Source organism: Macaca thibetana, chromosome 13, assembly GCF_024542745.1.
Source record: "Macaca thibetana thibetana isolate TM-01 chromosome 13, ASM2454274v1, whole genome shotgun sequence".
Taxonomy (NCBI): Eukaryota; Metazoa; Chordata; class Mammalia; order Primates; family Cercopithecidae; genus Macaca; species Macaca thibetana.
In genome coordinates, this window is record NC_065590.1 from 67,512,443 (window position 1) to 67,538,976 (window position 26,534).

Consider the following 26,534-nt stretch of genomic DNA (forward strand, 5'->3'; position numbering starts at 1 on the left):
ATTTGAAATAAAAAACAATCTTTCCAATTTAGCACCAACATATGCTCTTTTGGAAACAAAGTTGATTCTTAATTGAAGGAGATTGGATTGGCTACATGGCTGACTCAGTGGCTTCATCCTACCTGCCTCTCACAGAAGCTGCTTAAATGCTGGAGAGAGGGTGTGAACTGGGGAGAAACTATTTTCTCAGACTCACAGGAGCTGGCCTTAGAACAGCTTCTGTGCCAGGGAAACGTGTGGTCCCTTTTAAATCACTGCAAATATACTCAAGACCCATCTCCTCCTCTGCTCCTTGCTTGTAATGGGCAGGATCCCAGTGGGCAAGAAGAGTAACAGGAAGGAGGTGGCAGCTGGCCCAGGGTTCTCCTGCTTCCTCTGCATGTGCCAGGAATGAGGTAAGTAGTGCACACATCACCAAATCGCCTTTCCTTCTCCATGGGGCTCTCAGGCTAAATTTAAAGTGCCAAGAATTCTGAAATGAGAAGAGAAAGAGGGTAGGGAAAATGATGAGGTCTGGGCTGACAGTAACAAGCAGTACTCAAGGACTCCAAAGAGTGGGGGTCTGGTAGCGAGCCCAGAGCTCCACAGCTGAGTTTGCAAGAAAATGTTCTATGGTCCAGGTGTTCCACTCCCTTGGAAGATGATTAGAGACTTCAGGCAGAATTAGAAGAGAAAGTGGGAATGAAAGACAGCTCAGCAGCAGTGTCAGAGACCTGCCATTAGCTGTTTTATGTCCTTGTTCTTAAATACTTGTTCCACTGTCGTAGCAGAAAGTCAGATAGATTTGAAGAGGAAAGCAGTATTATTAAGGTTTGCCTCCCTACAGCACACACATTAAATTGACAAAATGAAACCACAAAAATCTTACAGGAAAAGACCTGTAGTTGCTTGACAGAACAAATCAAGCAACCAAAAACAAATTAGGTCTTTTTGATAAAAAGACAAGCATACACATATACATAGATGGTGCTAAAGATGGAAGTTCCATGCAGTGTTAAGGAATAATTTATACTGTTAAAATCCACAAGGAGGCATTAGATTCCAATTTTTTCAAAGTCATACATGCAAACTTTGAAATTAACTGGCTCTCTGGGTTTAGAGAGCAATGAATCTGGCTCTCTGAAAAGGAACACAAAAAGCATGAGCTCATAGCACCAGATGGCATCACACAATGGGGGGAAGAAACATGCAGAGGATTGAAAAGAACAAGTTGTGGTTTATATTTAGTGATTAATTAGCTTCTTAAAGGGCCAAGTAGAGCCACTTTAATGATGATATAAACCATAGAATAACATATATAAGTATGTTGCACTGGGGGTTAGAAATGGAGATTTGCCTGGTGAATTTCTGTAGTTTCCAATACTGAGTTCCAAGCTAAGTCAGAGAAACCCCTACTCAAGGTTAAATGAGGGAGAAACATGAAAGATGCTATAAACAGTCATTACTATCAATCAATAATGAGGCGGGCAGTATACATGATGGTTAAAGACGTTGCAGTCAGACAGACTTGGGTTTGAGTCCTAGTTGTGTGACTTGTGGCAAATTACTGAAGCTCGCTGAGCCTTGGTTCTCTCGTCTGTAAAAGAGGGGAAATAATGGCAGACACCTCACTGAGTTACGGTGAGGAATGAAAGAGGTAATTCAGGACTTAGCATAGGACGTGTGGCCCACTGTAAGCACTGGATAATGTCAGCCTTGGATTATGAGTTCTCTCATGGCACCCGCCCAATTTGACATACAGAACCACTGCCACACACCAGGAGTCTGCACCTTAAATGGTCATCAGAGATTAACCCAAATGTACAGAGAAATAACCAGACAGGCAGCAACAGCTTCCTGAACAATGGCCCGACCAACAGCTCTCGTGTTTCCTCTCCATTCTCACCGCTTCAGAACAAGACTCCCATCACCTCACTCCTGAAGAATTTGCTAACTGAACTCCTTGCTCAACCCTCAACCTACCCTGCATGCCACTGCTAGATAAATCTGCTGTATGAAGTTTTGGGGCCTCTGGAGTCTCAGTTGTCCATCAGTAAAATGCAATATGAAAACCTTTAGCCAGGCGCGGTGGCTCACACCTGTAATCCCAGCACTTTGGGAGGCCGAGGCGGGCGGATCACGAGGTCAGGAGATCGAGACCATCCTGGCTAACACGGTGAAACCCCGTCTCTACTGAAAATACAAAACATTAGCCGTGTGTGGTGGTGCGCTACAAAACATTAGCCGTGTGTGGTGGTGCGCTACAAAACATTAGCCGTGTGTGGGGGTGCGCGCCTGTAGTCCCAGCTCCTCGGAGGCTGAGGCAGGAGAATGGCATGAACCTGGGAGGCGGAGCTTGCAATGAGCCGAGATCGCGCCACTGCACTCCAGCCTGGGCGATGACAAAGCGAGACTCCGTCTCAAAAAAAAAAAAAAGAAAAAAGAAAACCTTTAAGATGTTTGTTACATCTACCTGCCTTTTACAGTATCATTAACTTAATATGTGGCTTTAAATTGATTACTATAAGCAAGAAACAGTTTCACTTGCTATGATATAATTATGTATTTGTTTTAAAATTATCTATTTATTTTAAAATAAAGTGTCTGATACACATAAGTACTATATAATTGTTTATTTAAATGTTTTAATGCTTTGCCATTGTGTCAACTTCCATACTGACAAACAGAAGATGCGAAAATCACACACAATCCCTCAGAACATAAGGCTGGGGTTTTCATTGTCTGACTCTGTCCAGGAACATACAAGTAGGTTCCTCCTGAGTCAGATTCAGACTCTAGACCCCTATCATCTATCCCCACCTCCAACTTCACTTATACTTACCTGTGACTGTTCCCAGGGGCTACATCCCTCCCTCCCCAAATTGTCCCCTGGCAATATCATGCCCATCTCTGTGACCATCCTAGCCTATATCACTAACTTTAGAGCAGTCCAAAAACCACTCATCCCTCCAGGCTCACTCTCGAAAAGCCTTCCCCAAATACTGCAGACCACATAGCTCACTCTCTTTGCTGGCTGTATGTTGACGTTAGAGACTGAGCCTCACCATCTCACTCTTGATTACTCAGTCTTTGTCACTGCCTAATAGATCAGAAAGTCTGCCTCTTCATTAATGTCCCAAGTTTCTTAAGCAGGGAGGCTGTGACTTTTTCTGGATATACATCATTTAAGAGAGATGTCTGAAACAGTTGATAACAATAGCAGCATAACTAATGCTTAAGGTTCTCTAGCAGAGAGAGTTAATAACAGGCTATACCATTTCCTAAACATTTCAAAGGCAACTTGGAATTCTTCAGCTGGCCCTTGAGCAGAAAAATAAAGAATTATTTCCCCAGCACACATCTCAGTTTGAAAAGAAAAATCAATCGTGGGGTCATAAGACAGGGTAGCAACCATGTTCTGGTCAGAGATTTAATTTCAGAGCAAAGCAGGGGCTAAAGCAGACAAAAGAAAATGCTTTCCTTATCACCTCCTGTATTGGGTATAAACAGTTAAACTTGTTAAAATAAATAAACTAAATACAGTAAGTTTAGGAGCTTAACACTGACTTTTAGAGCCTCAAATGGCTAACCCAGTCCCAAAGGCAAAGTTCTTGAGGACAAACCTTTCATCAAGTCTACAGAACTGAAAGGAGAAAGATACTAATTAGTAAATCTAAGCAGCTCTATCTGGTAGAAATATAATGCAAGTCGTAAGAATTTTAAATGTTCTAATGGTCATATTTAAAAATTGGTGAGATTAATTTTAATATTTTTAAATTTAACATGCAATCAATACTTTGAAAGTTGCTAATGAGATATTTTATATACTTTTTTCATATTAAGTCTTCCAAATCTAAATCTGATATTTCCTACTTATAGCACATCTCTTTTCAGACAAGCATTATTTCAAATGCTCAATAGTCTCATGTGGCTTCCATCCTAGAGAAGGGAGGTTACCAGATGAAAATGAGTAAGACTCCAACCAAAGTAAAAGCAATTGGGAGCAAGCATGTTTGATACAGAAAGGGCCTGAAAGGTGAGAGGTTATTCTTTTTTTCAATCCTCTGTCTACTATATACTATATCTGGTTCTGCCATAATTGTTTCTTATTATTAATGGAGACTCAACTTCTTGGTAACTAAGAAATTTTATCTGTGTTCACTCTATATTCTCTCTGGAGCAAGACAGGCTGGATTTGCATTTTGGCTTCACTATTCACTATCTGTGAGCCCCTGGCAAGCTACTTAACCTCTCTGAGCACCAATACGTAGACAATGACAGTTCATCTGTCTCAAAGGAGAATTAAATGAAATAATAATATAATATTATTAGTGTTAGCTTTAACTATCATTATTATTATTATTATTATTATTGCTACATTATTTATCTGAACAAATCCAGGCAAGACTTAAAGGCAAGACTCAGGTGAGTTCCTTGAACTGCAAACACATGATCTGTAGGGGCCAAAGAGGGAGAGTCCAATGACAAGTCAGACAGATTCAACCCATTTTAGAGACAGTAAACATCATCACAGAAGTTAAAAAAAAAAGGTGGCTGAGGAGTAAACCAGAAATAATAGTGTTCAAAAAGGCATGATCTTGTGCAAAAGCGGAATCTGTCATTGGGTTAGACTGACCACGGACTTGCTGAATTAATTTTTAAATCTCCTTTAATGTAGTTATTATATTGTATCTATAATAAAAAGTAACATAGTAGTAATAAAAGTAATAGAGTGGTCACATAATCTCATATTATTGTCACGAGGATCAAATGAGATAATACATATAAACTGTCCTAACACAGTGCCTAGCCCATAATTGATGCTTAATAACTATTAGTGTCCATCTAGTCCCTCTCCCCTCCCCCTTTACAGGCAGGACCAGTAAAGTGTGACCTAGGGACTATAGTACTTGTAATTTCATCCTCATCTCCAGCATTTAGGAGAAAAAAAAAGTGGCCAACTATCAATCACTGTCTTTTTTTCTCCAATTTTTCTTACTGTGGTAAAATACATATAACATAAAATCTACCATCTTAACCATTTTTATTGTATATATTTAAGGTATAAAACTTGATGATTTAATACCTGTATATACTGTGAAATAATCACCACAATCAAGCTAATTAATATATCCATCACACCACATAGTTACCCTTTGTGGGTGTGTGTAGTGAGAACCCTTAAGTTGCACCCTCTTAGCAAATTTCAAGTCTATAATACAATATTGTTATCTATCCACCATGCTGTAAATAAATCTCCAGAATCTATGCATCTTGCATAGCCGAAACTTTGTACTCCTTGACCAACATCTATCTTCCCATTCCCCCTGCCCATGGTTATCACCATTCTACCCTCTGGTAACCACCATTCTATTCTCTGCTTTTATAAGTCTGAATATTTTAGATTCCACATATAAGTGAGATCATGTAGTATTTGTCTTTCTGTAACTGGCTAATTTCACTTAGCATGTCTTCCAGGTTCATTCATGTCACATATGACAGCATTTCCTTCTTTTTAAGGCTGAATAATATTCTATTATATACATATATATATATGTATATACTTTTTAGCCAAGAGGCAACATAAATAATATTCCATTATATATGTATATATGCTTTAGCCAAGAAGCAACCTAAAGGTCTATCTACAGAAGAATGGATAAAGGAAATTTTTTATGTATACATATATAAAATATTTATATAGATATACTAAACATTTTCTTTATCCTTTCATCTGTAGATGGACCTTTAGGTTGCTTCTTGGCTATTGTGAATATTTGACTACTGTGAATAATGCTGTAAGGAATACGGGAGTGTAGACATTTATTCGAGATCCTGATTTTAATCCCCTTGGATAAATACCCAGAAGTGGGATTGCCAGGTCATATGTTAGTTTTATTTTTAATTTTTTAAGGAACCTCCATATTGTTTTCTATAATGGTTGTACCAATTTATATTCCCACTAACAGTGTACCAGGGTTCTCTTTTCTCCATATGCTTGCCAACAGTTTTGTTTTGTTTTGTTTTGTTTTAACAACAGGCACTCTAAAAAGTATTCTTAGTTGCCAGATGTTTTTTTCTTTCAGCACTTTGAATATATTGCCCCATGCTTTCCTGGCCTGCAGGAGTCCACTAAGAAATCCATTGGTAGTCTTATAAGGATTCCCTTGTATGTAATGAGTTGATTCCCTTTTGCTGCTTTCAAAATTCTCTTTGTCTTTGACTTTCAACAGTTAGATTATGATATGTCTCAGTGAAGATCTCTTGATGTTCAGCCTATTAAGGGTTCTTTGAGCATTGTGGATCTGGATGTTCACTGCCCTCCTCAGATTTGGGAAGTTTTCTGTCACTATTTCTTTAAATAAGATTTCTGTCCCTTTCTTCTTTCTTTGCTCCTTCTGGAATTTTGTCTGATACTGTCCCATATGTCACAGATACAGTCTTCACTTTTTCATTCTTTTGTTTGTTTCTCCCTCTTACTGAATCACTTCAATTGATCTGTTTTCAAGTTCACCAATTCTTTCTTCTGTTTGAGTCTGCTATTGAGGCTCTCTATAGAATTTTCAGTTTAGCCACTGTATCTTCAGCTTCAGAATTTCTGTTTGGTTCTTTGTATGATTTTTATCTCTACTGAACTTACCATTTTGTTCAGTATTGTATTACTGATTTCATTTAGGTGTCTCTGTTCTCTTGTAGTTTACCGAGCTTCTTTAAGACAACTATTTTGAATTCTATATCAGGCAATTCATAGATATTCACCTCTTTGGGGCCAACTACTGGGACTTTATTTTTTTCCTTTATTAGTGTTAAGTTTCCTTGATGCTTCATTTTCCTTGAAGGCTTGTGTTGCTATTTTCACATTTGAAGAAGCAGTCTCCTCCTCCTGTCTTTACTGACTGGTATAGGGAGAGAATGATGTTCATATCTATGGACACACCTGCCCCACTTCTTTCGTCCCCTCTTGCAGGCAGTGGGGGGCATCTTAGTATTGTTGGCCTTCTCTCAATTCCACTTTAGGACACTGGCCTTTGCTTAATCAACACTTCAGGGCACTGCCCTTTATTTTCCCCAGGGCAGTGTCCTGTAGTGTTCACATTTGTACACCTTCTCTGCATCCCAGAGTTGAGCTAGGTGCTGATATTCACGTGCTGTCTGAAACAGCATGTACACACCATCTCAGAAGCTTGTGTACACCATCTTTTGCGGGGGCACATGACAGCCAGTTGTGGGGGCACATGACTGCAGGTGAGGCATCCCATGGGGTTCATGGGTGGGCCCCTTGGTGGAGTTCACAGGCAGTTAATAGGCTCTATGGCCATATGTTGAGATCTATGCAATGGTTTTTGTGAGCTCCTGCCTCTTTTCCCTGCTCCTAGCTTCCCCTGGACTATTCAAACATGCCAATCCCCCTAGTGATCTAGGAGTGGGGCAAGGCAGAAATGAGCATCTTGGACAACGTCCTGTGAGGCTGTGGAAATCAGATAGTCACTACACTCCCTCTTTACCCCACTGGATAAATCATAGACCAAGGTGGACTCTCTTGGCATTGAGCTGTGCCACCTTGAGAAAGGCGTGACATAGGTAAAGTGAGACTGTTCTTATTATCCTCTTCAAGGCTTCTATTCTCAGATTTTTTTGTCTCAAATGGGGTTCTAGAATCTCTCCATTGGACTCCTGAGTTACCACAGGGGTATTCTTACCATGGATAATTGTCAAAATCAATGTTTTTGTGTGACTTTGAGGGTTGGAACCTCCTATACTTTCATTTGCTGACATCACTGTTTCTTAACCAATTTTAAGTGTACAGTTCTGTGGATTAAATACATTCATATTGTGGTGCACCCATCACCACTATCCAGCTCCAGAGCTCTTTTCATCTTGAAAACAAAAACTCTGTACCCATTAAACAAAAACTCCTTATTGGCTCCTCTCCAGCTCCTAGCAACCACCATTCTGTTTCCATGTCAATCATTACCTTTTGCATTCAAAAGTCAATCCTTTTATTTACTCTTTCTTTCACTCATTCATTCAAAAAACATTTATTTAGCCCATGCCTTTTAGACAGAAGATATACTTTCTGAGTCTAGAGTACGGTGCCATAAAAACTAAAACCTAACAAAATGAAACTAAACTAGAACTCTGAAATGGGGAGGGAGAGGGGGAGGAAGAAATCTCCTACTTGCCACATGATGATCCATAAACATTAACGGCTTTAGCCATTTCCCAAATACTCAGAAAAGAGCAACTTACTGGAGAAAGGCTGCACATTTTAGCATGGGTTGGCAGTGTTCCAGAGCAAATTATCCTTAAAAACAATACACTGTTGGTCCCTTCCAGGTGTCTTGATAGAATCCTTCATATTGAGCTACGCTTTCAAAAGTTTGTTTCCTTTATGAAAATGAACTCTGGATCAAGCTGAATTGACTAATCACTACTGTATACAGTGAATAGGAAAGTGGCATTTGGTACAGCTAATTTATAAAAATATAGATAAGGGCAATAGCTCTGCTCAGAGTGTGAAAAAAATTAAACATATTTGCTACCATGAAGAATGTTCTCATGTCCCCTTCACCAGATGGGCTGCTGGATTTATGATGGGATATGTTATAGATACAAATCAAGATAAATAGAAACTAGGAGCCCCTTTCAAGCTGGACTTCAGGATCTGCAGAGAGAATCTGTTCTATAGCTGGCTTGTTAATTGATAAAGTTGTATTTCTGAATTTTTATAGATTATTGAAATCAATTTCAAAAAAATACTGAACTGATTATGAACAATATTTTCAGCTTTGTCTAAGCAATAATCAAGGTTAAACAATGATAAAGCAAAACTGAAAAGTCTGAATTGCATTTCCTTTTACTTTTTCAGCACACCCTCTTACAGTTAGATAGCATGGTAAGTACCAGAGTTAAAGAATGAAAGGGGCAATAAAGTGTACAAATTAGATGTGTTTTCAATTAGATGCTCCAACAAGAGCTGAGGATGGCACTCACCACCTTCCAGTGGCAAGAACCTCATGATAGGAAGAAGCCAAATCCCAAAGCCATTAGTGGCAGCAGCAGGAAGTGACAGCCAGGGCAGGGCCCTCTGTCTTTAGCAGCTTTTATCACTATTTCCCATGTGTCTGGTTCCTCCAACAGCTCCACAGGCATCTCTAAATCACGACCTAAGTCTGTAGCCAGATAAGCACACTTTTGAGACCACCAGAATTGCTTTAGTGTAGTTCTAGGAAAATGATAATCTTGCTTTTATTGATTATATAGCGTGTTATGCTTTGTTCAAAGTGCATTCTCATACATCCTTGTTAGTTACCTAAGGCAGACATTCTTCTCTTTTACAAATAAGGAAAACAAGGCATAGAGCGCTTAAATGGCCTGCCAAAGGCCACATAATTAAACAGGACTGATACTAACTTACTAAAACTGTACTATATGTCAGGTTCTGTGCTGAGAGCCTTACTCACATTTCCCTCATCTAATAGGTTCTATTGTTACCTCTGTTTTACAGAGGAAATTGAGGCTGAGAGAAGTTAAATAATCTGCCTACAGTCCCACAGCTAACAAGTGACATAGATGGGATTGAATTTGCACCTGCCTCCAAAATCAGTTCTTAGATATCTAAACAGACTTTGTCAGATAAGAATCACTATGACTACATCTGATCATGCCCAGTTAACCCTTTCAAGTGAACAGGGATAGAGCAGGCAGGCCTGTGTTGACACATGGCATTGCTTTCTCATATCAATCTGTACATTTCCATCCCCTTTGTTTTCACACTGATACCTTGAGGCTGCCTTCTACCCACACTGAAGCAGAAACAGACTCAAGGAAACTCCTGTATCAAGCTCTGCATAGAAAAGCTCCTTTCCCTGCTTGGTTTTCAGGTGCCTGAACACCGGACTGGAGCTGAGGAAAACCCCAAAAAGGGGCACAGGAGTGACCAGGAAGCAAGAAAAAGGTGCAGGAAAGTGGGGGCATGAAGGGAAGGGACTCCAGCTCTCTGTAACCTCAGAACCCTAGACATGCATGAGCCCCAGATCAGGGATGGGAGTTAGGGGTTCAATACCTGATGAGGATGGGAAGGGAAAACCTCCTCTTGACCAAGTGGAACTGACATCTCCAGACAGAAATCTCTCTCTGAGTGGGAAAAGGGGGCCCATCCCCACAGTTGTGCCTTCTAAACGGAATTCTTTATACTTCCTCCTACCTGAATGTACCCACCCACCCCACATAGTTCAAACACTCCGAATAACTATCAGGTGCTTGACCCTAAAATACAAATAGACATCTGGTCCAGTTCCGATGACAGCATGAAGGGGAGGTATGATCCTCTTTCTGTTTACCACCCATCCTTATCACATCTAATCCCGACAAGGACACACAGACTTCCTGGCTGCAGGACAAGGAGAGGGTGAGATAACTTGCAAACAGTCCAGACCTGTACCTTACTACCCTTCTCACTGCATCTCATAATACAAACACACACATACCCACACACACACACGCATGCGTGCAAATATACTCTGCCATATTTTAGGCTTACATCTCAGGCCCCCAAAACGTTTCCAGCCTTAATTTTATGTCAAGCAGCATGATGACATAGCCAACCAGGCAGGAGGAGAAAAAGTGCCATTAGGCAGTTTTGCTAAGCATCCCTTCAATCAGCTATTTGGGAATTCACTGCTAAGAACCAGTGGATAGGAGGAGTTTAGAGGAACACAAAAATCAGAGGTTAGCACCCAGCCCCCACTCACTCTGTCATTCACAGCTCTGCCCGCTCACCTGCTCCCCATCCTGCCCCCAGGCGTTACTGCCTACCGCACTCAGACTCTCCCCTCTGCCACCAGCCACCATCCGCAGCCCAGAGCTGCAGCACATCAGCATTCCTATCACTCCCCTCAACCCAAGGGGAAAACATTCCAGCTGCCTTGTACTTAAGCATCACCCTCGGCACCATACGCCGGTGCCTGTGCATAATTGACAAGGAATATGTTGATAAGAAATGGGACTGTTCCAAGTTTCTGAAGGATAAGTAGGTAATTAAAAGAAAAACCTAATTTAAGAGAATTCTGAAGACATTTTTAAAAACTGTCTAGCAACATCCTTTATGGATTATTCCCTTTTACCAGAACACTTCTGTTGTGCCTTTGTTTGATATTCCAAGCCTGGGGCTGGAAAGCCACTATTCTAGGGCATCCCCATGTCCTCCCCACTCCTCAGGGGTAACTACAGAGCCCTGGGCTAGGAGTAGCAAGCCCACCTCTGTTTCCCTGCAGGGCTCAGAAGTACATGAATTTTCCAAAGTCTGAGCACCTGGTGACTTCCTGCTCTGGGCTCAGTAGAGTGCTCTCTGAGGACTGGCACCCTGGCTAGTAGCTGCCCCCACGTGTGTAGGGCAATGCAAAAGGTCTCAGAGAAGACCACTAATCACCAAGGCACGAATGTGCAGGGGTGAAATCAGCTTCAGCTCTCCCTGCTTCTGGATGCCCCACTTCACAGCCTGACTGGTTTCAGACCGACAGTGAGCCAACCATTTCCTGAGACACACAAACAAACAAGCTCTTCAGACTATAGACCAGGAGGCTGTCACTTCCTCACAAATGGCCTGGCATGTTCTTCAGTCTGCACAGCCTCCCCATCCTGGAGTTTGGCTTAATAATCATGGTCCTACTACCCATTAGCTAGCTTTCTACCTGCAGCAGAGTAAGTCTCTGAGTCTTAATGTGTAATATGGGGCTGATAATATTTATCTCATCGGAATTCCAAGTAGTACAAGAGGCCAGGCACTTCTTATGCGTGATCACCTTTAATCTATGCGTCCTGCCTTTACCTTACTTGGTCACATCTAACTTAATTAGTCTTATCTAGCCCAATTTACTGAAGAGCCTCACCTATTAGACCCTATAATTTTCCCTCAGTTCAATCCTATCTATGAAATGAATGAAAACAAACAAAAGCCCTACCCTCGCAGAGCTTAGAGTCGAGAGAAGGACAGGGGCAGTATTGAAAGACTAGCACAAAGAGATGTCAAATGACAACTGTGACATAAAGGAGACGTACTGAGTGTTCCGAAATCATAGAACAGGGTGCCTGAGCTGTAATAGGAAGAGGGTTGACATCCCCAGGATAAGCAAGATGTTCCTTTAGGGCAGAAGGAAGAGCATGCACAGGGCTTTGTGGTGAGAGAGCAGCTCACTCCTGAACAGGAAGACCTTCAGGCCTGGGCTGCGGAGAGTAAGGGGGCATCATGGAAGAAGTTGCTAGAAAGGAAGGAGGCGGCTAGACCATGGAGAGAATGAAGGCTGGGCCGAGACTTGCTCTCTATTGGGAACCCCAATGGAAGTCACAAGAGATTATAAACTAGGAAAAGGCATGATCAGAATTGATTTTTTTAAACAAGCAAAAAGCATTTTACTCTGGCCCCTGCATGAAGAACAGATTAGAGGGTCTGGTAGTAATATAAGGGATGGAAATATAAACAGGCCAGTACAAAACTGCCAAGAGAAAAAGGCTCCAGTGAGAGGAGGTTGGAGAATCCTTCCTGTGTCAGAGTCAGCCGGGTCCAGGGGCATGTGTGGGTGGCACTGTTCTAGACAGAGGAACAGCAAAAGCGAAGGTGTAGGGGACAGGATTGTTCATAGGAACCGACAGAAGGTTCAGTATTGCTGGAGCAAAAAGCATGAGAGGGAGAGTGATGAGAAATGAAGAGCTAAGAGGAAAGGTCGGCAGGGACCAGGCGGGAAGAGCTCCCTCCCCCACGCGACAAGGCTCCATCCAGTAAGTTATCGGGAGCTGCAGAAGGATTTAAGCAAGCAGGTGATATGATCGAGTTTATTTTAGATAGATGGTTCTGTCAGTTGGGTAAAAAAGGGATATGAGGAGATATGGGAATAGGTGGCTATGCATCCACACATTAAACTACTATGCAGATATTAAAAATGATCAAAACTGGAAAATTATCTGGCTTAATGCTGGATACAAGGCAGTATATCTCACAATATCTCAAATAATACGTTTGTATATACATTAGCATAAAGACTGAATGAAAACAAATCTTTTAACAGGTTTATATAACTAACTGGCAGGATAACAGATGATTTTTTTCCTTCTTTACAGTTTTCTGCATTTACCACAATAAGCATGTATATATAAAAGTTCATAATCAGAAAAAAAGATTTAAACTACATGAAGTCAGCAATAATTTACACTTTGATAGCACCTGATATTTAGCGACCCTAAATCTTAAACCACAAGATAAATATCATTCTATGTTCACAGAGGGGGAAATAAAAAACATGGAAGCAAAATGATTCATTTAACGTGACACAAAGGGCTAGAGGCAGAAGCAGATCAGAACTAGGTAGATGCATGCACTCTTCAGCTGGTTCAATTATTTTTGCTGAAAAGTTACTTGAACAGAACAGATCATACACAATTCAATAATTAAGATAACCAAAATAATTAGGAACAGCCCAACAGACTGCATGATTATCAGCCCAAATCAATAAAGAAGTCAATCCAAAGCCTTCAATAAATAAGGCAGCATCCACTGCTACCGGAACTGTAATTCCAGAAGCCTGATCTCAAGTACGTCAGTATTTTTCTAGAAGTCAGGAGGGGGCTGGTATTAGAAGGGAAGAAAGCAGAAGTCGCTTCCACACTGTGCTTATCCTCATCCATACTGATTGTGTTAAAAGGAAGGGAAAAGCTAATGCATGTGGTACACGATTGTGGCATACTTAACTCCCGTGCCAAAATAGGTGGCATACAGCCCTATTTCCCTAATTGCTGATCACCTCATGGCTTTTCCCACACTTCCCTTTCACTTTTAGGAACTACAAAAACCCAATCTTAGGTGAAATTACAGCTGCATATATTAGACTCTCCAGGCTCCATCCTGCCTGGGATAAGCTCCTGTCCACATCCTGGACAGGGAAGCTGTGTCCCGAAACAGCACCAGATCCGATGGCAGGGCATGTTACTTCTCTTCCGTGGGTGCCCAGAAAATGCAGCGAAGGAGAGCCCCATGTGAGACTGGCCTTATTTTTATTTATTTCTTTTAAAACTTCAGAGAAGCTTAGAGAAACCCAGTGGTATTTTTAACATGGCTTCCATAGCCTAAAATAACATTCTTAGCTTTGCTGGATGGGTGAGGTGAGACTATGGGGAGGGGCGATGGAGGAGGTAGGAGGCTTCCCAAAATTGCCAGCCTTGCAGATTAAACAAGTGCAAATTAGTCAGTGTCCAGATTTATGCTGAAATGGACGAGACCGTATTTTGCAAGCTAATAAAGCGGCATTTGCCTGTAAATACAGAGAAAATGAATAACCAATTTAAATTTTCTTAATCTACTGCAAGTAGTCCTGAAGATCAATAGAATAACAATTAACTAGAAGTTCTGCATCCATGGGTCCTAATTCAGCCTTTGCCACTACCATCCCCCCTGTATCTGCTTTATGTTGAGGAGGTGGTAACGGGCTGTCATGTTAGAGACTGGCTGGCAAACCCAGGCTGTGAACAGGAGAATTGTGTGGGATGCCCCACAGATGAGATCTGCTCACACCTGTCAGTCATCTGGACACTTTCACAGACCCTGTGACCCCTTTATATTTCTGAGCCCTCTTGAGATCCCTTGGCTATGTAATTCTTGCCCTGCTTTCATCCTCATTTTCTCCTCTAGGAAGGAGAGTCACAAAATTTACATCATTCTCTAAATAGGAAATGCCATATACCTTGATACTCTACTTACTAAGAGTCACTGATTAGAACACAGAAAAATACCTCAAAGGCCCCAGGCAGTGGCAATAAAGTCCCAAGTCTTCACCAGCAGGAGTACCTCCTGAAACCTCACCTGGGAAATATTTGCCCTAATTTCAGACCTAATATCTACTTGCTTCATCTATGGCCCCCTGTTCCTGGCCCAGCAGAAGCAGCAAAGTGGAATATTCAAAGGGACAGCCAGAGGCAGACAACAGAAGCAGAAGGATATGATATTTAGCAAGACAATCAGCATTTTAAAAAATCAAAACAACCACAATCTTTAAAAAAAAAAAAAAAGTAGTAAACTGCATCTTTTAGTTTTAAGGTAAATAGTTCTACAAACCTCTGCATTCCCTAAGGGAACCTAAGCATTACATCATAGTTCACACTGATAACCTTGAGTCATTAAGCAAAAGTTAAAATTAGCACTTTCCATTTTAGAAGGCAGACGTGTATAATGCACTGAATGAATATATTTATCCAGCTAGATAAACACAAGTTTTGATGCACAGAGAGGTAGGTTTTAGCTATTTGGAAAGCTCATTCTGTACATCCTGATGCTCCAAATAAGTCATAAAATGTAATAATAAGGTAAACAGTTAGAAAGCACGAAGTCTGACCCTTTGCTTTTAAAATGAGAAACTGAGGTCCACAGAAGTTGAAATGACTTGCCCACATCCCACAGGGAGCAGGAAGAGCCAAGGCCAGGCCTACAGCTCCTGGTTCTCAGGGTTCCTAATCCTCCCCCACTGGAGCACAGGAACACCATCTCCACTGCAGACAAGTGATAACTACCAGCAGTTCCAATGTTATGCTCCCTATCATATACGCTTAGTTAGGAAACATAGCTCCTTTCTCTCTTTGTAAAAACTGCTCTGAGTTAGGTGAGAGAAAGTTGCTGTGTAAATTTAAGGTGCTTTTTCTTTCATTCCTTGACTAATGCACTCATCATATGGCTGCTACAGAGTAATTTCAGTTTTCTAGTTCATAATCTCCCAGGGATTTTGTAACACTCTTCCCTAGTGTGACTGTTAGTAGAATGAAACAAACAAGCAAAAATCCCAACAGAATAAAAAACAATTCTAAGAAATATATTTTCAAATCAGACACCAAATCGAAGACCAATATGTAATGGCCCTCGTTCATGGAGGTGTCTCTCTCCCCCTCTTTCCCATCACTGTCCAGTACAGTTCTATAAAGCTATATCACACATTTTCATTTTTCTCCTCTTAATCTTTTAAGTCTTCCAAATGACCAGAATGCTTATGACAGGGCAGACATGGGGCAGTATGCTCAATACCTTAGATCATATACATTCTGTCTTCTGGAATTCACACTGTGGCTCTCTCAATAAGGACCAGCATGACCCCGATGGAGATGCCACAGATCTCTTGGCGTGTCTACCCAGTGTCTGCTTTGTGTGGAAGGATTTAAGCAAAAACAGGTCCTATTAAGCATCAGAGGTTGAGTAGCAGGTCTACCATTATAATCATTGCCATGTATCACTGCAGAGGTTTACCTAGATATGTCCTTTCCTCAGTATAAAGGAGGAAACTGGGGGTCACAGAAAGTCATGTCGTGTTCAAATTTCTTGAATAGGGCTTTGGATAAAATTAACTATTATCCCAATTGCAATATGTGGCAAGCTACCTAGAAATAACATTCAAGGAAAAAAAGGAAGAAATTGAAATGAATAATCAAGATTCATAATATAAATTAAATTAAAGCGATTAAATACAACTTCCAGGTATTTAACACAGAATTATTAAATTCAAAAAGCACTACCTAAAACTTTTGAATAAAATGAAGCACAATTATAGACTTCTCTTTGCCTTCACATGAATTATGAGTATTAAATACTCTCATGAAGCAAAGAAGGAGTAAACCTAGAATGTTTTTCCTATTGCAACAACAACAAAAACATGTTTTTTTTTTCTTTCATCAAAATCTTTTCAAAACTTCTTCGAAGAAATTTAAAATGGGCAATTAAGGCAAAATTTAAATTATACTAAGCAATTTTCTAAAGGGTACGCACCTTTTGCATTTTCTACTATGAACTCTAATTCCAGTTTCTGACACCAGGTATAACTTATCAATTCCCTATGAAATCATCTAAGAAAAAAATTATAAATTACACAGTTGAGTCCTTCTAACCAAACGGTAAATGTTGCTCCAACAGAACAGAATTCCTGGAGCGAAAGAAAAGTTCCAGTTTCTCCTTTGAATCCCTCAGGAAATGAAAAAGAAAACTAGCATTAAGAAAGCATGTCACATTCAAAAGAGCAAAGAAAAGCTCTGTGAGTGAACAATTTGAAAACAGAAAAAGGCCCTTAAACTTGGGCTGTCCTAATGCTTACCCACTTCTAGAGAGAACTGACCTTTTCCCATCCTGACACTTTGCTGAGTTAATTAAGCTGCTGTTTTCCAGGCATCTTATAATTACAGCTGGTTAAAGCTACAAGAGACCACACAGATTACACTCATCCAACCTCCATATTTACATATGAGAAAATCAAGATCTGAAGAGGTAAGGTCACTTGCCCAAGGTCACATAGCTAGTTAAGAGCAGAGTGAAGAACACGCCCCAAATCTCCAGTCTCCTGTCACCTCAGTAAACTGCAAAATAAACTTGTTAGGAGGAAGATCGCTTCAGAATGCCAGGAAAACCACCGGTCTCTTGAAGAGCCACCTCTGCTTGAGGAGCCTGAAGAGCACCCTCGCACCCCACATGATTCTCCAGGCTTTTTTCAGCATACGGGAACCCCCCTAGTAGCAAGTCTGACACAGCAGCAGAATGGTTCAGTGAAGAGCCTGATGAAGGACAGCAACCAAGAGTCTTTCTTGCAGCAACTCATTCCGGCTATTCTACTTTCTGATCAAGGAAAGTATGTAACTGGAGTTGCAACCGTTTTACTGGAAAAAGAACATTTAATGAACCAAAACAGAAAAAGGATATACATAGAATGAATCTGGCAAAGCATGACCAATATATTGAGTTCCTGTCTTCTGAAAACTGCCCTGCTAGGTCCTATGAAAGAACAGACACAAAGGAAGAGTTTCTTGAAGGTAGTGACTTCCTATGGAGATAAGCAGAGAGACAAGAACACCTACATAATGACGTAATCCTTCTATTAAGGATTAAGAACAATTTATGAGGAAAATCTCCAGAAAGATGCACTCTTTGCTAGTTATACACTGATTTTTTTGAATACTTCAAAAATAAAAGCATATAATAAATGTTGGCATTTTACCCATCTACTACTATTACTATTTTTTTTTAACATCAAGTACCTTATCTTCTTTGGATTAATAATTAGTGTCTTAGTCTTTGAAAACAGAGAATAATTCTCACTTCTCCTGTCCTTGAATTGAACAACAACAGCAAAAACACTGAAGTGGGTGAGAAGAGAGTGGGTCAGATATGACCGTGATTTGAATCAATCTAAGGCAAATTTCAACCACCATTCTATGGCAGATCGCCATGTGCCCGATACTAACCTGGATGGTATCCATCCCTGGCCTTAAGGTAGGATGTAAAATTAACAAGGAAACCATACATTACAATGTCAAAAGCTATCATAAAAGTATTCATAAAGCACAGTGGCATCCCAGTTAATATAGCAATGAATTCTGCAGGGAATGAGAGACGGGCTGAGGACAGAGGCAAGGAAAGCCAGAGAGGAAATAAGAATAACACTAAGCTTTCAAGGAAGAGTAGACACTGTCCAGATGTACAAGAGAGGATAGTATTCAGGCAGAGGAAGGAATATTCACAATGACACAGAGATACGAAAGTGCAGGTGTGTTGAAGGACTAGAAAATGGTCTTACGTGACTTGATCCTCGATTTCATGCAGAAGTAGCTGGGTATATAACCAGAAAGGTAGCCGGAACCACATGGTAAAAGCTTTTTTATGACCTGCTAAATTCAGACTTGTAGCTGTAGGCAGTGGGAAATGATCAGAGATTTGGGGTTTTTTTGTTTACATCTTAGCTAAAGTGTACGATTTAGTGACATTTAGTACATTGTGCAATCACTCCCAATATCTATTTCCAGAACATTTTCACAAACCTAAAAGAAAATCACTTACCCATTAAGCAGTCACTTCCTGTTATCCCCCTCCCTGTTTTCTGTCTCTGTGGGTTTGCCTAGTCTGGATATTTCATAAATAAAATCATACAACTTATGGCCTTTGGTGTCTGGCTTCTTTCCCTGAGCATAGTGTTTTTAAGGTCCATCAGCGTTGTAGCATGTGTCAGTATTTCATTCCTTTTTATGACTGAATAATGTTCCATTGTATGGACATACCACATTTTCTTATCTATTCATCAGTTGATGGACATTTAGATTGTTTCCATATTTTGGCTATTGCAAATAGTGCTGTTGTGAACATTTATGTGCAGTGTTTTTGTCTTGAGTATCTGTTTTCACCTTTTGGGGATATATACCTACTAGTGGAATTGCTGGATTATTTGGTTCTTCTATGTTTAACTTATTGAGGAACCCATCAGATATGTTTAGTTAAAGGAAAGACAAAACATTGTATTTTAGAAAGCTAAATGTACCTAATGGATATTTAAGGAAACAAGATCTATAGAGACGGTTCCCCGAAGATCCACCAAATAGTTGCTCATCTGTTCCTTCCTGCCTTCCTTCTTGGGCTTCCTATCTCCTTTCCTTTCTCTCCTGCCTGCTTGCTTGCTTGCTTGCTTCTTTTTTCTTGTCGAACCTACAAGTTGGCATGCAATATGGTGGTCCAAATATATGCCCACCCACATACCTTGTGGCTTTACACCATCTTCTGAGGCTTCTGTGCTAAAATCCTGCTAGCTCAGCCCATCTGTAACAGTTCAGATTGTTTTCTTGCTTCATAATTCCTGCTCTGAGGAAGCATCAAGCTGTAATAAATAGGTCTCTTGGTGTTGAATGAGAGGTCCAAGAGGAGCCTGGCACAGGAAACCTGAGGTTTGCTGGAAGGGTTTTGATTTGAACATTCCTGCTGAGATGACCAGGGTCTATCTTCCTATACTCTCCCTCCATCCCACTCCTCCAAACACAGAAACATACACTGCTAAACAACTGCTTCCTCCCCAGGTCTTCCAGCTTATCATTTCAAAAGCAGATGATTCTTCACAGAAATTTCAAAGATAATGAAAGCGCAATACAGACATGAGTTAAGTGGCTTTTCTTCAAATTAGAATCGATTACTTTCTAATTTTGAACATGTGCCACTATCAACACACCAGGACACTGGCAATAGCAAGGAGTGATTTGCTAATTTTCTTGTTCAAAGTTGTTATATTTATAGATGCACTGGGAAGTTGTAATGATGGTCACTCAGTTGCCAGTCAAAGGATAGAAATGAAATATGTTGTTGTTTTCCTCCAAGAAATCAAGAAGTTAAAAAAGTCATAGCCTGGCTTGAACAGATTCTATAAATGAACCTGGCTTGAGGAGTGGGGGTGAAGGGAGATGCTCAGAAAAATGCTCTCCATGAAGCTCTTCTTGGGAGGCACTGATCATCCAGGGGTGGGGGGATGGGGAGGAGAGTGAGGACAAAGGCTGTGCATCTAGAAAGCACTGAAGCACCAAGCTCACCAATCCAATGTGTATTAAATTCATAGCAACTGCACCTTCTGATCTTAGAGTACATTAATATTCCCTAAAATGCACAATTTTGAACATTTTACCTTCTATTTTAATAGTGCAATTATAAATAAGCCTCCTTAGAACTAATCATGCAATTTCTGAGTCTCTAGAGATTAAAGAGACTCAAACAGCTCTTCAAAAAGAAAAACACAGGGCTTTCAGGGCACTTCCATGTGTCTATTAGGGTAGTATGTGGAGAAAGCAGTAGATCTGGAAAAGCTGGGAGGAAATCTGAGTTTTCCTCTCAGTCTTCTCCTACTATGGAATGACCATAGGCAGGATGGCCCTGCCACCTGAAGACCCCTGCTGCTTCAGGCTCTATCTTGTGTGCCTCGCTGGAGCCCCTCTTCCTTGGCTAACCAAAGCCAGATTTTGTTCAGCTGTCAACCAGCCAAGTGCTTCCTGGGGAGACTGGGCCCTTCTCCAGCCCCAGCACTGCAGCTTGATTGGTCTAAGAAAATCATGGTCCGTTCCACTTGCCAGGGATTGCTTTAAGAATGGTCACATGACATAATTCTGGCCAATGAGACCTGTGGGAAGACTGCTGGACGACTTCTGGGAAATTACATTTATTGTAAAAGAAGACATCAGAAAAAGGGGCCTGGCCTCTTCTGTTTCCTAGATCACTCACAGAATTCACAACTAGCAACTCACAGAACTGTCATGACCAGGTAGAGACAAAATTGCCTACCTTGGGTCTGTTAAGCCCAAAAGCATTGAATCTCTTTAATTAACTAGCCACATGCAGGCTTTCTCCAGACTTCCTGTTACACCAGGTAATACATTTTCCTTGTAGGCTAAGTCATTTTTATTTGGGTATTCTGCTATTGGGCACTTAAAGGCCCACCCAACTGAGTGGATAAATGTTTATCAAGCACTTTATCAACTACATATTTTAAAATTACACCCACAACCCAAATTATAATGTTTCATATCTAATGAGAAATACTGCTGTATCTGACCTGGTTTAGAAATAACTATAATCCCAACACTGGGAGGCCGAGGTGGGAGGATCGCTTGAGGCCGGGAGTTTGACACCAACCTGGTCAACAAAGCAAGACCCTGTTTCTACAAAAAAAATTTAACAATGAGATCACTTGGACGCGGGAAGGGGAACATCACACACCGGGGCCTATCATGGGGAGGGGGGAGGGGGAAGGGATGGCATTGGGAGTTATACCTGATGTAAATGACGAGTTGATGGGTGCAGCACACCAACATGGCACAAGTATACATATGTAACAAACCTGCATGTTATGCACATGTACCCTAGAACTTAAAGTATAATAATAATAAAAATTTTAAAAAGAAAATTAGCTAGGCATGGTAGAGCATGCCTGTAATCCTAGCTACTCCAGAAGCTGAGGTGGGACAATCACTTGAGCCCAGGAGTTTGGGGCTGCAGTGAACTATGATTGCACCACTGCACTCCAGTCTGGACAGCGGAATGAAACCTTGTCTCTAAAAAAGAAAATCATTTTTAAGAAATAAATAACAACTCCAGAAGACTACATGTATGGAAGAATACCTGACCAGGAAAAAAAAAAAAGTAGTCTGACATTTTAACCTGTAAATACAGCCAGAAGAACGTGAAAACAAGAACTGTGTGATAACTTAGAAATAAAAACATGCTCTAAAAAACACCCACGCCACAAATTTCCAAAATTACAATCTGGGGCCTATTAGCAAGCAGCACTCACTTTCCCCCATGGCATCATCAAAATATTACTGCAGAATCATCCGTATCAGTGGTTAAGTAAACAGGGAACTACTCTGTCTCACGCCTCTCAGTGGCTCTCAGACCTGTTTATTTCAGTAACTGTCACATGTGTATGGCATGCAAAACTGTGCCCTTTTATGCTTTCTCCTGTCATTATTTTTTAACTTTTCCAAATCAGGTGTGTTGGGACCTGTTCAGAGGACTAGCAGGTAACAAATTATTTATACAGCTGCCAATTTTCCAAATCAGTGGTGGTGCCTAGAGATGACTTTGGGGGACTGAAGCACCCACCCGCAGCTCTCCGTATACCCCCAACACTTCAAAATGCGCAATCTGGATGAAGCCCCTACCCCTACATCTTCTAAACAAACATCAAAGGGCCTGCTCCTTCCAAGCAATATATTCTGTCTTACAAATTAAAACCCATTTGAGATTATGCTGATAATAACATCCCCTTGCTCGCAGGCATTCTGATAATATGGTTTCAGAGAGAAATGGAGGCAGTTAGAGCTGGTATGCCAGGTTTTGTGGGTAATTGACAGGACTTTGCAGGCCAAGTGCAAATCACCTATCACCCACATTATAGTATAAAAATCAGGTAAGAATCACTGCTTGAAATTCCTTTCAATTCTATGAATTTTTTATTCTACACGTGCTTATTTTCCTTCTATCAACTTGAATTTCAGAAGGAAAAGGTAACCCTCGAGAAAAAAAAAGAGAAAGGAATACAAAGACTTTGATGCTTCTTCAGAAGATAGCTTCTGGCTGGATTTTATCTTTTACTGCTGTATAGTAAACAGTTTCTTTGTGTCTTTTTTGTTTCAAATTAGAAGAGAAATAAAAATTTTTTTAATTTTTTTAATTTTGTTTTTCCATAAGTTATTGGGGTACAGTTGGTATGTGGTTACATGAGTAAGTCCTTTAGTGGTGGTTTGTGAGATTTTGGTGTACCCATCACCCGAGCAGTAAACACTGCACCGTATTTGTAGTCTTTTATCCCTCACCTCTCTCCCACTCTTCCTCCCAAGTCCCCAAAGTCTATTGTATCATTCTTAAGCCTTTATGTCCTCATAGCTTAGCTCCCACAGATCAGTGAGAACATACGATGTTTGGTTTTCCATTCCTGAGTTACATCACTTAGAATAATAGTCTCCAGTCTCATCCAGGTCACTGCAAATGCTCTTAATTCATTCCTTTTCATGGCTGAGTAATATTATATTGTATGTATATATACCACAGTTTCTTTATCCACTCTTTGATTAATGAGCCCTTGGGTTGGTTCCATGATTTTGCAATTGTGAATTGTGCTGCCATAAATATGCATGTGCAAGTATCTTAGAAAAAGACAATATTTTTAAGAACTGTTCATGTTGGCAGTCACTGTTGCTTTTCCCGCCACTCTTTAATTCAGCCTATCTCTTTGTTTTTCCAATACTTGTAAGTTGTAGCTTCCTTCAACCAAACTTCCATCGTCTGAACACCAAGAGAAGTTTTCCTACAATGTGTTGGATGCTAAGGATTAGATCACCTGGAATAAATGGTTCTTAAGTATCAGTGGCATAAAACAGATATTGAGCTCCAATTGCCATAGGTTCAGTTGTTCCAGTTGGCCATTGTAAGTTTTTTGTTCCCCCCACCCTACAGTTTATCTTCTGCTATGTCAAACTGTGGCTGTGATCATCTGTTTCATAATTTTCGAATCATAAGACACGTGATTGATGTTGTTGTTTTTCCAGGATAGCTCATTGAATAACATTTAACAGGAAGCACATACTTAAAATTCTAATTGTAAATATTACTGTAAGCAGCTTTCAAAATTGTGAGAACTTAAAAAAAGGCATTGAAACTCAAGTTAACCAGCAGCCTGTTCCCACTCACTCAGACGCCCTTCCTCACTACTCTGGGTGTAGTTAGGGAAAGCACATTCCCATAGGACCTGGAGGACTTAACACCCATGTTTTTCACTAAGCAGCCTTCTATAAAAAAAAAAAAAAAAAAAAAAAAAAATTCATTTTTAACATTTGTTGAGTGAAGCAAGTGTTCACATCCCCCACACCAAATAAAAATTCCTTAAAATGTAGACAAAAGAGATCCAAGCCTAATATAGCCTCCCATCCACCACTGCCCCTACCCTGCTAGTTCTGCTGTCACAGACCTTAAGAATGCAAGTTAGTACTTATTCGCAAGGCAGATGGAAGCATGGTGTGGGTTTGCATTTGAGTGACCTGTTGTAAAGAGACAATTAAGCCTTCTGGAATTATCTGTACACTCAGAATTTCCTACTTACATTTCTGGAGTCTCTTCCCTATCTATAGAATGTCAAATCACTTGGTGAAACCAAAAGGGAATATATTACGTCCTTCAGGTTCTTAGGGTAAAAATGAGTTGATTGATTTTTACCTATGAACAAAATATTAAAAAGTCTGAACACTGGAGGACATCCAGCAAGTTATAGAAAATAATTCACTGTGTCCTCAGTAATTAAAGATAACAGAAACTAAAATATGGTTTATATTGTCCCCCTTTGTTCACTTGCTAATGCATTCCCTGATGGGTGTCCCCATGACATTACTGTTGGGTCTGCAATCAGCTATCTGGCGGAGTTACAAGAAAGATGGAGTGCAGCATGTAGTTTCCCGTGACTCTACAGCAAACAAAGGCTGTCAGCTTCATGACGACGGCCGAGGCGGACTCTCTCATGCTCCAAGAAGTTCTGTTGCATCCTTTTAGTTATGAATAAAACTTGCAATAAAACAGACTAATCACTGCAATCACTTTTAACCACAGGGAAACACTATGAGAGAGTAAAAGATAAACTGTCATAAATTTTGCTAGTTTAAGAAGATAAATTTCACTTTCTATTTACAAATTCATTTTGATAAAAATCTTTACAATTAGCTTTGCAAAGTTTTAGACAATATCGATGATGTGGTTTTAAAAAAAAAAAATAGTAACTGTAGAAAAAAAAAAAATTGTTTAAACCTAAAGATATGATCTTACCTGAACTACCCCCAAATACTGAGCTGTTTTACTCCAAAGGAGACACATTTGCTATTTGTATTATTTGCCAATCCTCCACTGTCACTGGTTTCAGCTTTTTTCTTCCATCCCATCATTGCTATTGGGAGGGAATGGGAAATGAAGAGGCTGACCAAACCAAATCTGATTTTATTTTTATTCTTTTAACCAGGAAATAATATAAGAAAATGGACCACAGATGTGCACACAATCGAGAATCAAAGGACAGTGGAATATCCCTGAATGATAAGGTAAACATAAGAAAGGAAGGCTCAGGGCATGAAGAGATGGCCAGTCGGAGGTCATGGTTTGCTTGGCATGAATAATCTGTGATTATAATATGATAATCTGCAATTATATGATCTGTAATTATAATCTGATTATCTGGAACGCACAGCACTACAGATGTACACAAAGCTGAAAGCAAAGTTCATTCTTGGTAACTGTTGGGGAAACCCTGTGACCCACCTAAATTCCTTCAATGTTCCCATTCCCTAGCGTTTCACACTTAGCATTGACATTTTCTCAATGGAATGGAATGTCCAGATGCTCCTCCAACAAAAGCTGATCTTTTATAGCAATCAAGGACATTTATTAGGTGAGGGAAACCCAGTGACTCACACCTGTAATCCCAACACTTTGGGAGGCCAAGGCAAGAGGATCTCTTGAGGCCAGGAGTTTGAGACCAGCCTGGGAAACATAGCAAGACCCCACCTCTACAAAGTTTTTGTTTGTTTGCTTGTTTGTTTGTTTGTTTAAATCAGCCAGGTGTGCTGGCAGACACCCGTAGTCCCAGCTACTCGGGAGGCCGAGGTGAAAGGATCATTTGAGCCCAGTTGAAAGCTGCAGTGAGCTATGATCATGCCACAGAGCTCTAGCCTGGGTAACAGACAGAGCAAGACCCTGTCTCAAAAAAATGAAAAAAGAACATTTGCAATTACAATTATGAGCAGTCTGCCTGATGGGGTTGGAGGGCTCTTTTTGCCATCTGAAGAAGAAAAATCAGTAGCTAAGGAAAAAAACCACAGCAACTCGGGTATAATTGGATGTGAACTTTCTATGACATAGCAAACTCTTCCTTTTTTCCCCTCAAGGCCATTGCTAAATGTTATCCACGAAACATAGTGAATGAAAATGTCATTGATTCTGGCAATTTTGATCACAAACCACTTAAAGTACCATCCACTTTTGTGTTCATAAGTTACTTTTAAAAGACAATTCCTGTGTGCTGATAGGAAGAATGGAAGCAAGTGTCTTCTTTTGACGGCAGAGTGGCAAGAATTTAATTTCTATTCAAGATAACCTTCATGATTGTTAGCAATAGAATGTGTTGAAACATTGAATATCACACTTGGGTATGTTCAGCCTCAGCACACTGTGGAACAAGCTAAAACTACAAATCTAGTCA

The 26,534-nt window shown here is 40.4% G+C and overlaps 1 protein-coding gene across 2 annotated transcripts in view; it reads right to left on the minus strand.

Moving 5' to 3' along the window:
- TMEM178A (transmembrane protein 178A) overlaps positions 1-26,534 on the minus strand; it is a 52,376-nt gene that overhangs the window by 19,575 nt on the left and 6,267 nt on the right. The window contains exon 1 of one of the 2 annotated variants that reach the window (XM_050753394.1): positions 197-2,156. The exons of the other annotated variant lie outside the window; for it this stretch is intronic. The gene's annotated coding sequence lies outside the window, so the exon portion shown is untranslated. Of the gene's footprint in view, positions 1-196; positions 2,157-26,534 lie in introns of those variants that run through there. 2 annotated transcript variants of the gene reach the window in all.